This window comes from Nycticebus coucang, chromosome 9 (genome assembly GCF_027406575.1).
Source record: "Nycticebus coucang isolate mNycCou1 chromosome 9, mNycCou1.pri, whole genome shotgun sequence".
NCBI lineage: Eukaryota > Metazoa > Chordata > Mammalia > Primates > Lorisidae > Nycticebus > Nycticebus coucang.
This window is the reverse complement of record NC_069788.1, coordinates 37146409-37160611: the sequence shown is the minus strand read 5'-3', so window position 1 is coordinate 37160611 and position 14203 is coordinate 37146409. Positions and strand designations below refer to the sequence as shown.

Here is a 14203-nt window from a genome sequence, read left to right as displayed (position 1 = left end):
CAAACTTTTTTTAGCAGCAGAATCACAGACCCCAATATAGAGAACAGAGATAATAAAAGGCAAGATGCTCTTGGAGAAGCGGATTCTAAGATTAACTGATCTGCAGCCCTGGAAAAATCTTGCAAACTAAAATTACACTGTGAAGGAGAAGGGGGAGAAAGGAAGGGGAGGAAGGAGGCAGAGGGCATCTCAGAAAACTGTGACCAAAAACCAGATGGGTAACAGTGTGACAGGGTTGGGCCTGTTGTGGGCCTGTCTCTCATGCAGGTGACAAAGCCGACAGCCTCAGGCACCTTCCCCAGATGGTATTCACTCTGGAGACCCCCAGGTCAAGGGAGTTAAGTGACAGGACAAGGGCACCATCCGGTAACTCGAGCATTACAGGTATGTTATCATTACTGCCAAATAGTTATTAAGAGTTAAACACCCACCCAACTCCCTGAATAGCATTCACCTGCTTGATACAGTCTCCTTTGTCTCAAGACACCCCTTAGGAAAATGGTCTAGATTTTCCAATGCTCAGTCTATGGCCTTTGCCCCAGGAAGTGCCACCCCATCTCAGTCCTGTTCGGCCAGTCATGCTCTTCACCTCACTGACTCTCGTCGTTCCTTCTTTTTTATGGAGAGCATTTATCTGTCTATCCTATCAAACAGAAGGACATCCAGCCAATTCTGCCAGTTCAGAAGCTTGTCTCCATTAGAAATGCATTCACAACCCATCCAGGCAAAGCATACGACTTGCTAGTTTGAACAAGTCATAGGTCAAACAGGTCATACCTGCTCCTTAGAGAAATAATATATACAGCAGTCACCTGATCAACCAAATGGCTGCATTACAAAACAGTAGCACCTCAGAGGGTCCTCCAGAAAGCGTGACAAAAAAGGCAATACTCCTTCAACTCACCGTAGAAAGTTTGATTGACATGAGTTAACACAGCAAAGTATTTTCACAAGCTTTCCTGCTGATCAGAAAGAAGCCAAATCTGTTTTGCAACCTGAATCCAACTGTTCAGGAATGATGGTTTAGCATCAGTGACCTCCCAGGAGAAGGGGATAAGGCAATAGGATGAGAAGAACGGGGGTCCTAGAGACAGAGTCCTGAGTTCAAATCTCAGCTCCAGCACTTGCTAGCTGTGTGCCCTTGATTAGATGGTGTATGGTGCCTGGATAAATCTACATAAAATAAAAATACCAGGGTGGCGCCTGTAGCTCAAGGAGTGGGGCACCGGTCCCATATGCTGGAGGTGGTGGGTTCAAACCCAGCCCCGGCCAAAAACCACAAAAAAAAAAAAAAGAAAGAAAAAAATAAAAATACCAGCCATCTCCTAATGCCATCCTTCTACCTCTAACCCTCACCCTTAACTGAAGTAGGTCCAGCATTTTACAGAACCATCACTGGGTAAGTACCACGTAAACCCAGGACAGAATCACCTCTGTTGTTTGTGCAGTACGGTATTCAGGAGTCAAGAGCGTAGCCATCACATCCCTTGATCCTTATTTCTCCAAGGGCCTTTCCACAGACTGCCCAGTACCAAAATTCTATCCATCCTTCAAAACTCAACTCCAATGCTGTCTTTGCATGTCCGAACAAAAACTAACCCCTCTTCCTCCTCTCCATTTTTCCTGTAGCTTACTGCAGTGTCACTTTGTTCTTCTCGGTAGCGTTACAGTTGTTATGGTTCTACCTCCACCCCAACTTGGCTACACTCTTGTCTATGTTCTTCAGACATAGGATTTTGTCTCTCTCATCCCTCAAACCCTCTGGGCCTGGCAGATTGCCTCGTGCATAACAGATCAAGAAAGATTTCTCATAGACGGAAGGATGGATGGGGAAAGGAAGCTATTTGAGATTGTCCAGACTCCACATAAACCGTGTGATTGTAACAATTCTTTAGACAGAGCTCATTTTAAGTAAGCCAGTGAAACCACAAGGAGGTAGAGCTAAGGATCTGCCCCAACGGAAGAATGTCCCACATGGAACATCAACATCCAGGGGAGAAGCAGACAGAACCTGGCAGTACAGGTCTGATTCAAGTCCTGATCCAGAGTGGACATCGACCAATCCCTGCCCCCTCGATGGGCCTCAGTTTCTCCATTTCAACTCCTGCCGTGTTGTCAACCTGACTGAGGGAAGGAAGGTAGTATGGAGAGAAAATGTATTACTCTAGGTCTAGTTTTATTTTCTAAAAGGATTCTATTTTTTTTTTTTTTTGAGACAGAGTCTCACTCTGTCGCCCCAAGGTAGAGTACCATGGCATCATAGCTCACAGCAACCACAAACTCTTGGGCTCAAATGATTCACTTGCCTCAGCCTCCCTAGTAGCTGGGACTACAGGTGCCCACCACAACCCCCAGGTCGTTTTTAGAGACAGGGTCTCACTCTTACTCAGGTGAGTCTCTAACTCCTGGGCTCAAGTGATCCACCCGCCTCAGCCTCCCAGAGTGCTAGGATTACAGGCGTGAGCTACCGCGCCAGGTTTTTTGTTTGTTTGTTTTTATATAGTATGTTGTTTGGTGACTTCCTAGAAAGGTCAGAGGAAAAGAAATAGAACAGAATGTACATAAATTTTAAAAAGAAAACAAAAATTGGGTGGCGCCTATGGCTCAACAGTAGGGCGCTGGTGGGTTCAAACCCAGCCCCGGCCAAAAACTGCAAAAAAACAAATAAACAAATAAAACATAAAAAAGAAAACAAAAATCGAGAGGAAGTAGGTTCCTCTCATAGGCTTCTTGTCAAACCAATACTGCAGTTGAATTTCAGTAATCAGCTTGTTCTCATTCCCATTACAGATAAGAGCATGTTAAACCTAAAACAACTAGAGAGAAGGCCCAGGCACCACTACAACCAAATTCCACCCCAGAGCTCCCCTGACAGCAAGGTCTTACCTCTCCTGACTGCCAACTGGGGGGCCTGGGTTTCCTTCGGTACCTGTTTGTAGGAGAGGCACTGCTGAATGGAAGCAGACCCAAATGCCACACACCAGAAAAGAACCCGGGTCTTCAGAGCAGCCACAGAGCTGAGGCTCCCAGCAAATGCAATCCTGAGGTAGCCTTATATTAAAAACACTAGGAATCTTCCAGATTCTAGGCTTTAAAAAGGTTGTATGCATTGCTGTAGTCCATGCCAGGCCTCGCACTGATATTAAGTAACCAGAACTTGACCATGGGGATGGAATGGGAGTAGGGAAAAGAGAAGAACCCCAGCGGGTGGCTGAGACCACAACTCCAGAGTTCTGAACATGTTTGGCAGTAATCGAGAGCGCTAGGAACAGAGGCCGGCTTCTCTGCCCTAATTTCTGATTCCCACCATCTCTCACGGCAGATCCTCTATGGCATGGCAGTGAATGGAGAAACTCATTTTTGGTGCCCACCACGTATCCATTCTCTTTCTGTTTTCCAAGGGAGTCCCACAGGACTCAGAGTGGAGGGAATTCCAGTACTAGAGCATTCTGATATTCCAGGAGTCAGTGTGACTCTGTGAAAACATTGTTTTTGGAGTGAGAACTACATTAGAAACCTGCTTATTATTTACAAGAGGTCACTCGATTGAACCCACCCCGTGTGAATATGCTGTCTTCCTCCCATTAGATCCAATTCTCCTTGAAATAGAAGTTACAGGACCCATGTTTTTTTTGTGCAGAAAAACTGATCCCAGACACAGAATGTGCCCCTTTCACAACAGCCCCGTCGGGGGGTGGAGGCAGCAATTTCATCCTGTCTCACGGTAAGGGGCTTTCACTGGCTCTTCACTGACACTGGCTGATGGAGGGGATGCCTAGGGATGCAGCTGCAAATGAAACCCTAGGCCCCATCAACACCGAGGACTGTGCCCTCTAGAAGGGCAGTAAACACTGGGACAGAGGGACGACATCACTCTGAAATTGGTGATTCAGGAAGCAAGGGCTCTCCACTCTAGGAAAACAGCCTCCGTCCCCCAAAGCTGGGGATGGGAGAAGACAAGGACCCATGGAGATACCGATGATAGGGAAGGAGGCTCTGCTGTGTAAGGGATGTCCAGCGGTGGAAACCATCCTAATTTCCCCCAAGTCTTCATTTCAAATAGTCTGTTACCACTGCCCCTGCAAACACTAGCAGTGTCACAGACAGCACCAAATTTCAAAATTCCAAATACACGTTCTTGCCTATTGCTCTGAGACTGCCAGGGTTCCTGGCCATCCTCTAAATACCCTAGAAAAGCACAGTCTGGTGAAAGCAGCTGGGCCCATCATGAAAGAAGTCCTAGGAGGGTGAGAAAGGCCCCCTGGGGCCAACAGCAAACACCCAGATGAAGAGGCAGAAACTAGTCAAATGAATACAGAGCCTCCAACTTCAGATCCTGGGTTAACTAGTATCAAAACCAGAAAGTCAATCACTAGTTACTCAACAGTCTTCTCACCAAAGGGCTCCCTCCTCCATCCACACTGTCAAAACAGAAGATTAACAACACTTCTCATCATTACAAAACCACTTTTCGAGCCCTACTAGGTACTGGACCTGTACGAGGTGCCCTAACTATCTCATCAAATCCTTAAAACCACTTAATTGAGGGAAATAGTCATTCTCCCCATTTTATGGGTGAAGAAACTGAGTTTGAGAAGCTACACAACTTAGCCAAGGCCCCACGGTACAGTTATGCAAACAGACATACACACAAATGTTTTATCTGCCCAAACAGATTTTAAACTCTGAGAGAGCCCCAGGCCCTGCCACAGAGCCCACTCACAGGAAGCCTCACTCCCAGCAGGGATGGGGCACTATGAGGATGCCACTCCAGCCAGTCACCAGCCCCATACCCACCCGACCCAGCCCCATCTGCAAGAGGGAACACGCTGCACCCGGGAGCCTTTCCAGCTCTTCATTACTGAGTCCATTCCTGAAGACCAACATGCCCCAAGCCCTGTCTACCACTGGAGACCAAGTGGAATTCTGCAAGTTCATCTCTTGAAAGAAAAAGAAAACCACCACCTGCCAGCAGAGAGGAACCAACGACATTTTTATTTAAAAAGAAAAAAGGTCTCGGGCTTTGAAGCACTCTTCCTAGTGGCCAATAATCAAGAAACTGGAGTAGCTTCTTTTTATAAAAAAGTAACATTTCACACAAAAACAAAACCAGACACAGCCCTAAACCTCTAGTGTAGAAGCAAGCAAACATAAATTTGCACAGACTTGTTTAATTGGCTTCAAAATGTTCCTACCACTGTTTATAGATCAAAATTAACTACTAGTAGGAAATCTGAAAAAGGAGGGCACTGAGAAGCTACGGACCCTCAACAAGGGGGTGACCATGGAGTATTTTGTATCTCTTTTTAGACAGCTGAGGCTGAGTTGCCTGTATCACAGAAGGCCCTGTCGCTCCCAGCTGGGATGCGTCTGCCGGGCATCTGAAAGCTTTACAGTAAATGGTGACTCATCTATTGCAGCCACCATAGGTACCGCTAATGTAATAAGCCAAAGTTTGTTCCATCCACATGAAAGAGAAACATGGGGTGCAGGGCTGTAAGCCTGACTCAAACTGAGACCCCTGTGCACCGCCACTCAGCAGCATCTCGCTGAAACTCAAACTGTAATTACCCACTCTTGGGGACCAAAGGCAGAAGGAAGGGGGGTTTCTAAGGAAGGGTCACATCCACAAGTACCGAGGTCACTTCTTATCAAGCTGTCTCCCCATGTGACATATTCAAATATTTATGGAGTGCCTGACGACGACGACACTGTGCCAAGTGCCAGATACACAAGGTGGACAAAACAAACACGGCCCCTGTCATCGTGGAACTTCTAAGTCCCAGACTAGCTGCTTTGCAGACTTTTGTCATTTACTAGATCCACTTTACAGATGGGGAAACTGAGGCTAGGAGCGGTGAAGGAACTCACTCAGATCACACGGCTAAGTAAATGCAGAGTCAGGACTCAGACCCACTCCTTCCGCACGAGGTCCCTGCAAGGAGAGAGGAAGAAGCTCCATCCCTGTCCTGAGGGAGTTCAGACCTAGTTAAGACACAGACACTAAAGGGAGTGCTGGGGAGCTCTCGGAGAGAGAGACGTTCATGGGACCCAGGCAGTGCTTGAGACAGACCAAGATGGTGAACCTCAGGTGGGGTAGGTCCTGGACATCTTCCCAAAACAAGGCCATGGGAGTAGGAGGGAAATAAGGTTAAAAAAGCAGGCGAAAAAAATGAGGCCTATACTGGGTTGTCTCCCCCAAATTCAGGACCACCTGGAACCTCAGAATGTGGTTTTATTTGGAAAGAAGGTTTTTGCAGCTGTAATTAGTTGAGATGAGGCTGTACTCACCTTCAACTCACCTAATCCAATAACTGGGGCCCTTACAAGAGACAACAGTGGCACACGCGTGCACACGCACTCACGGAGAACGCCCTGTGACAGTGGAGGCAGAGAACGGAGTAATGTTTCTACAAGCCAAGGAATGCCAAGGATTGCAGCAACCACAGAAGCCAGGAGAGAGGCCTGGAGCAGATTTCCCCTCAGAGCCTCAGGTTGGAACTAACCTTGCCAACACCTTGATTTCAGACTTCCAGAACCAGCCTCCAAAACAGCGAAAGAATACTGTTGTTTGAAGTCAGCCAGCTTCTGGAACTTTGTTACGGCAGCCCCAGGAAGCTAATACAAGCCTGGGTGCAGGAGTTTGGACCCCACCCTGCAGGCTGCAGGGCAGACTGTGAGCAGCAAAGCGGGATGTTCCAGGGTGTGTTCCGTAACCGGAGCTCAGATCCTTCAAATCTGTGGCCTCCAGTCCTAGGATTGTTAGCGTCCTCCAGGGCCCCCGTCCCTAACCCTTCCCCACCCACATTCTTCTTCCTGGGCCATCCTCCCCTATGACTTCACTTATTAGAACCTGTTTGCACGTGGCACCTGGCTGCAGCCAGGGTGTTCTCTGACCAGATGCTTCCAGGCACCGTCCTCACATTTCTCACGCTCAGCATGTCCAAAGGTAAGCGCAGCTCAGCATCTTTCCCTGCCACCTTATTTCTGTTGGGTTCCTCTGTGTCTCTGTCAGCCGTGCCGCTGAACATCCAGTCACCTAACTAAAAGCTGGGGGGTCACCCTAGGCTCCCCTGCACGCCTCTCCATCCAGGAAACGACCTGTCTCTCCATCCCAGTCCCACTCTTCCACTCGGTAGCCCAATTCTAATCATTTCCCTCCTGGATTTCTTCTGGAAAGACTCTTCTTTTTCTCCCCTACCCCCACCCAGCCATCTTGAATGCCACAGCCAATGCCAACTCCAAAAACACAGCTTCCATAACCTCTAGCCCCCTGCACCCAGCCCGCAGGCCTCTGGTGATTCACAGGCCTTTACCCAGTGAGAAGCCCCACCCAACTTCATTTCCCTATCCTTCCTGCCAGGGAAGACACCCTCCTCTCACCTCCTGATCTTACCCTCTAACTACTCTCTACGCTAATTCATACTTCCTATCACAAAGTAGAGAACGGTTCTCACTTGCAGGGCTAAGAGAGCTTCTCTTGCCTAAGGGCACAGACAGGGAGATGGAGGGTTACTAAACTTTTTACATATTTAGTCAGTCCCTTAGGTCTGATTCCCAGGGGGGCTGGATAGTGCCCCTAAATTGCAGATCAGGGTAATAGCAGTCACTATTTACAGCTTTGCTCCAAAGCTTTGGGTATTATTTTATTTAATCACCACAATAACACCAAGTGCTATTATCACTTGCCACTTTTTAGGTGGAAAAATGAGGCATTAAGGGGTTAAGTACCCTGACTCAAAACCTTACAATTAGGAAGGGAAAAGGCAGAGATTAGGGAGCATCCCAGCTGTGTGTGTGGAGGGGGGGTGTCACTTACTAGGAAGGGACAGGGAATTTGGTTCACAGAACCCTAAGACAGGAGGCCCTAGCACACCAGGGCCATACCTATGTGTGCTCAGGGATGGAGACAGGGTTTGAACTCCTTCTGTGGGACTCTCTAAACCTCAATTTCCCTATCTGGAAAACAAGAATAATTAACCCCCACTTCACAGAGTTAGTGAAAGGATTTAAATGAGATAATGTATGTTACATTACAAACAGCAAAATGCATGACATACAGAAGGTACTTAACATAGGTTAGCTGCTTCACACTGAAATAGGAGCAGAAGAGCCAGACAGAGAGAGGCAGAAAGGAGGAGCATTACCTGCCCACGTGGACTACAGGAGAAGTGTTACTGACCTGAGGACACAGGACAACGAATCTGAGGACACAGAAGCACCACTGTTTCTAAGAAGCATGACCCTTTGGGATGGCAAAATAACAAGCACTTTCCATACATAACACACTCAGTCCTCCTCGCAACCCCGGGAGGTAAGCTGCTTGTCCCCATTTTACACAGGGAGAAGCTGAGGCACAGAAAAGTTGACTGGCTTGGTCACAGTCATGGAGGTTGGGAGCAGTAACACTGGAACCCAAATCCAGGGTACTCCAACTCCCACACCCTATCACGCTTCCCCCAAATCAGGCAACCTTCACTTTCCTCTTCCTCTCAAAAATGTCATGCCCCTCTCCTCTGCCCTTCTATCCTTCTCCCTCCGAGGAAGCAGATGAGCTCTGGCCAGTACCCAGGACCCATCTGGTCGGGAGGACGTGTGGTACAGGTGAAGGAGTACGGAGCGGGGAGGCAAGAAGCCTCTGTCCCGGACCCGAGGCAGCCCAGAGAGGAGCGTAGACCCCTCAGTCCCTGAGCTCACAGGTCGCTCTCAGGCTCAAATGAGGTAACAGACATGGGTGTGTTTAGCACATCTTAAAAGGCTGGACAAGTCCACCTCAGGCCTTCTGGAACCTTCTTGTCAAATGCCGCCTCTCCCAGGCATCTCCCACTCTGCATCTTGACTAGTCACTAAGCCCTCGCCCGGAAAGGCCCGACTTTCCCTCACCCTAAAAACACCACGTTGGGCCTTGCTGCCTTCTCACAACACTTACCCCATTGTAGGTGGTCTAATAATAGTAATATTATTGGTCTATTAATATTAATAATCCAGACAGCTCCATCTTCCCTATAAGATCTAGCCCTGTGTCTTTTTTGGCATGCCTTCAGGAAAAACCTTGACAAATAGAGTAACTGAAAGCTCAAAGAACATTTGAGCACAACACCTTATGTCAGTCTTCCAACATACTAGGGAGACAGAGAGGTTATCCCCATTTCACAATGAGGAAACTGGGGCTTGGGTTATGAAGTTCAAGGTTGTCTAGCCTCCAAGCCGAGGAGCTTGACAATGAATTGATCTGGTTAGGTCTCAAAGTGCCCAAACGCGACCGCTGAGTGGCTGGCCTATTCTCCTCCTGCCTTTTCCACAAACCTGTCTTATAAAAAGGTTGACTGCAGGATAAATTTAAGTCAGCTCAGTAGAAGGCTCTCTGCCAGTAGCTACCTGTTCCTCTGGGGCCACATCTCCAGCTCTGGAATGGAAGGGCACATATTCCTTGTTTAACGTTTCCTAGACACCGCAGTCTCTTTTCATGCTTATTTGCAATGGCTTTGTTAGCTGTCTTGTTTTAGAGGTGTTTGTCCACCTTCCCCTCTGCCCATGCCAGAGTGAATGGATCTGCCCCTGAGATGGGGGGGAGACGAGAAAGGGTGGTCACAGGCCTCCAGTGCTCCCCAGAACTGGCTGGGTGAAGGAATATCTGGTCAGAAGCCAAGAACTCCTATCATCGAATGTGTGGGTGCCACCAGTACCTCCTTCTGGGGTGGAGACAAGAGGACCCAAGAAGAGAGATGTGACTTGCCCAAAACTACATGGTAATGCAGTGACTCAAATCCAGCCCTGTTTGGATATCTTGCCCAATGCTCTTTCTCCACCACAACGTTTCCTCTTTTTACCACCAAAAATTTCCCCCTCCTTTCTTCTTTTAAAAACCTGCATTAGCTAACATACTAAGAATTTTACGAGGGGGAAGAACGTACTGAAAACACAGCAAAGTAGCCCTATACTTTTCCAGATTCTTATCACTGTGCACACATAGATATTTAGCGTCAGCACAGGTAAGCTATTCTGTGTTCTTCTAGCTCCACTTAACATTATTCCTCTATCTTGTATCACGTGGTGAAGTTCTCCACTCTGTCGTTGTCATAGCCTTTATGTGACCATTCCCTAATTGCCCACATTTGGATTATTTTCATCGTCCCCCCCCCCCAAATCTTTGGATAAGTCCGTTTTCTTCCTCTTTAGGATTATTTCTGTGAAACTTATTCCTAAAAGTGAGAACACTAGTCAAAGGGAAGGAACAGGGTCACTGCTCTCGCAGCCCACTTGCCCACTGTCTAAACGCTCTCCAGAAAACCAGCTCCATTTTCAGCAATGCCAGTGATACCCTGATTTCTTTCCCCCCTCACCAGTGGGGGGCTTTGTAAATGTGATCCATTTGTTGCAAGTACTCCCAGGCCAATGGAAGGAGAACTCAGAGCTGGCTTAATTTACATTTCTTTTGGATTTCCACATCTGAGATTATTTCCTGCACTCCATATGAAGTGATCTGTCCCTAGGCCTGGACTAATTTACCAATGCAGTTTCAGCATCTGCCTTAAAGATCTTCATCAGTTTTCCGCAAGATTTTGAAAGCATGTCTTACCCATCAGTTTATTACAACTGTTTCCCTCTTCCACGTCCATCCCTCTTAACTTGATTTTATTATTTTTGTAGATTTTATTCTTTTCTAGTTGAACACATCCCACTCCACCAATGATTAATTTTATGAAATTTTCAAATACATTTGTTTTCTCCACAGAGAGGATAAACATATCTATCTGCTTCCACGGAGTTTGAAGAGTTTGTAAAACTAACTTTTGAATACATCTAGAATGTATGATATAAAATTGAATTCATTTTATCCACATTATTCTCTCGTTTTTCCCATGAACTACTAACTGTAAAATAATTTTTCACGATTGCCTCTCCAAATTTGCCATCTGTAAATGCCTTCCGTTTATTTACATCTATGGATTGTACTGATCTTGCATTTTTCTGCTTTGTCCTACTTCTGCACAGTTTTACCAACTGCTGCTTACCTGGCCAGTGTGCTTAGAGAGATCCTGCTGTTAAAAGATTTCCGCAACATCCTTCAATGTGCTCGCCCACCAGTTTTCTCTGATTATTATTTTTGTTCATGCTTTATGAAGTATTTCATTGAAATTTTAACTGCCAGGGCATGAAATCTAGGCAGCAACTTTGGAATATTGATCCTTTCGAGCTTTAGCTTCTGATCAGAAGCAGTCACGTAAGATTTTGTAATTTTCTTTGAATAGAAGTTGTGTCATTTGCAAACAGCGATATTTTTATCTCTTCCTTCCCTATACCAATCCTTCTAGTTTCTTTTTGTTCCTATATTGTTTCAACAAGAATCTGTTAAACTATGTTAAATAAGAGGAGAGATAAGGGGCATTTTGGTTTAGTTCCTGTTTTTCAGGTCACACTTCTAGTATTTCCCCACACTGTCTCTCTAGCCCCTGTGTAAGGCTTGCTATACTCAAGCAGCCTCTCTGTCCTGTTTAGGGGTAAACCCTCCAACATAACTATTTTTCATTTTATGATGTTTTATAATGTTTATATAATTATTTCCGATATTTTTCTGCATCTGCTAAGACCAAATTCAATTCATTCATCAAATACATGTTGACCGTTTATATTTCAGGCACTGTGTGAAATACTCAGTGTTCGATTTTTATGGTTTTTCTTCCTAATATTAGTCTTTTTGCTTGCACTGAATCAGACTTATATTCCTGGGATGCATCTTGCTTGGTAAGTTTTCAAGACTCATTTTTAAGAGTCCATCAAATGGCTACAAAATTCATCCAGAAAAATTAATAGACAAGAACACAAAGATGTCAACCTCCCAAACTCAGTTAAAACATCAACTCCTCCATTAAAGCCTTTCCAACCCTCATCTTTCTGAGTTAGAGTTGGAGGCTCCTCCTCTGGGCTCCCAAGTCCTCTCTCCCTCGGCCATCTATCACAGGTACCACAACATAATCAAATGGCCCCCTGTCTGAGTCCCCTCAGGACTCCATCAATGCCCTGAGGACAAAAACACGGGGATACCACTGGTTCTAACCACCATGGCTAATGGATGATAGCTGCTCAACAAATGTTTCCCAAAGTAGTTAGGTCACTCATCTATTTATTTATTCCGTGAATGATTTTTGCAGCTGTGTTTTTCCATGAAATTGATCTGTCATTTCCTTCTTAGAATCAGCAGCACATGGACATGCCCATCCAGTTCCAAGCACACACAGAGAAACCATGATCCAGTAGGCAGACCTCCTGTCGGAAGAGATGCTGGTACTCTCCAGCTGGCTGGGCTCACAGTGACTTCAGAGAGGGGGACAGCATAAGACAAAATTATGAATGACCCCAACAGTTAGGCAAAGCTCTGTGAAGGGGGAAGCCAAGATAGGTGATCCTCATCAACACAAGCACCAGGACATCTATCAAAGTTTACCCATCTGGGTAGTCTGGGCAAGACTAACTCCTAGGAGCAGGACTAGCTACTGTTTATTAACGTACCCTATGCACCAGTTAAATCTTTCCAACCCTGCTGGGTATATTGTGCTTTTTCTACCACGTATATAAAGAAACTAAAGCATAGTCAGGTTTGGTAACTAACCCAGAGTCACACGGTTACTAAGTGCATGAGCTGGGATTCAAACTGATGTCATCTCACCACCCCTTGCTGTCTCTAACAAAGGGACAGGGCAGGGTCTTGGTCCCAGGTTGAGACCTGGATACCAGCATGTTAGTAGAACAGGAACCCACACAGAAGCCTCTTAGAAGAACTGAGACTTAGAGAAGGAAATGGGAGACAGGAACAAGGCGGGAGGCCCTGCCTTGTCAAAGTCAGAACAGAGTCGGAGCCCAGAATTCTGGCCGGAAGGGATCTGAGTCGTTGCTTCCTTAGACCAGACGTGACTGTAAGGAGGAGGGCAGGGCTCAGCTGAAGGAAGTAACCCATTGGGCTGCCTGCACCCAAGATGATGCAGGCTGAGTCTGGGTGGGTACGCAGCTCTCAGCCCCCAAAGCCCCCAAGAGGAACCAGTTTACTCAAGCGGGCTTCCCACCGCCACAGGCAACACCACCTGTGCTTAGAATTAGAGGGAAGGCAGGGCACATGAAGAACATGACCTTAAATAAACCCCTGAAAATCCTGGCCTTTGGTTTCCTTATCTGGAAATGAACAGGGCTGGACAAGAGGGTTTCTGTAGGCCCTGTGGATTCTATTCCTCATTTTGGAATTCTTTACCTTAACAGCACCATTTGAATCAGTGATCCTATGATCTATAGACAGCCTTTAAGAGGCCTAAAGCTCAGAATAGTGAAAGAAAAACTGGGGGTTTCAGTGGGCATGAATGAGGGTGGGTCTTGTATCTGAAGAGAAACTCCACAGCTTCCATCACATTCCCAAAGGAGTCTCTGGGATATGAAAAAAGATTAAAAACAACAGATTCAAATGGACCCCCAAACTCAGCTATAGCAGTGCTGAGCCCAGGCAACCAGCTCAATCAAACCAATATGCCTGAAGAAATTTTGTAGCCAAATCCTCTTCTGCCCTCTCAGGCCATGTAGAAAGTATGGTCACTAATGAAACTTTAAAAAGTGATTGGGTGGTCAGGGTACCCCATCTCCACTACTTTAAAGGAAAACAGTATGAATTTTATTGCAATAGTTAGAAGCATCATCTTTACAACAGTTGATGGATTTGCTGGATACTATACACCTGGTACCTGCTGCTCTGAAGTCAAAGAAGGAGCAGGTGCCATTTCCTCTACATGCTCAGAGGTTGACCCACCTGAAGCTGGTTACAAATGCAAAATCTGGCACCTCACTCTCACCCTCTGGATCAGTATCAGCATTTTAACAAGAGCTCCAGATCCAAGGGGATTCCTGTGCACCTTAAAGTTTCAGAAGCACTCAGGTCGATAAAAATTTACTGACGAAAAGATGAAGGATAAAAGATAAATTGGAAGTGCAAATAGAATTAACAAGGAAGAATGTAAGCAAATGTCAGGGAACAGAATGAAAGTCAAAAGCTGGCTATTTGGGGGGGAAAAATCTAAAGAAATTAATAAAGCAGGAGCCCAATTAATTTCAAAAGAACAAAATGGCAAAGTCAGAAAAGAAACAAAAAGACCCAATGAAGGAGCTGATGATACAATGTTTAAGCGATTTTGCACACCATCTTCAGATAATAACTTTGAAAAAC

At 46.1% G+C, this 14203-nt stretch overlaps 1 protein-coding gene across 12 annotated transcripts in view; it reads right to left on the bottom strand.

The window, feature by feature from the left end:
- Window positions 1-14203, bottom strand: part of TRERF1 (transcriptional regulating factor 1) — a 211549-nt gene that overhangs the window by 158585 nt on the left and 38761 nt on the right. Inside the window, exon 1 of one of the 12 annotated variants that reach the window (XM_053602217.1) lies at window positions 5872-5911. The exons of the other annotated variants lie outside the window; for them this stretch is intronic. The gene's annotated coding sequence lies outside the window, so the exon portion shown is untranslated. Of the gene's footprint in view, window positions 1-5871; window positions 5912-14203 lie in introns of those variants that run through there. 12 annotated transcript variants of the gene reach the window in all.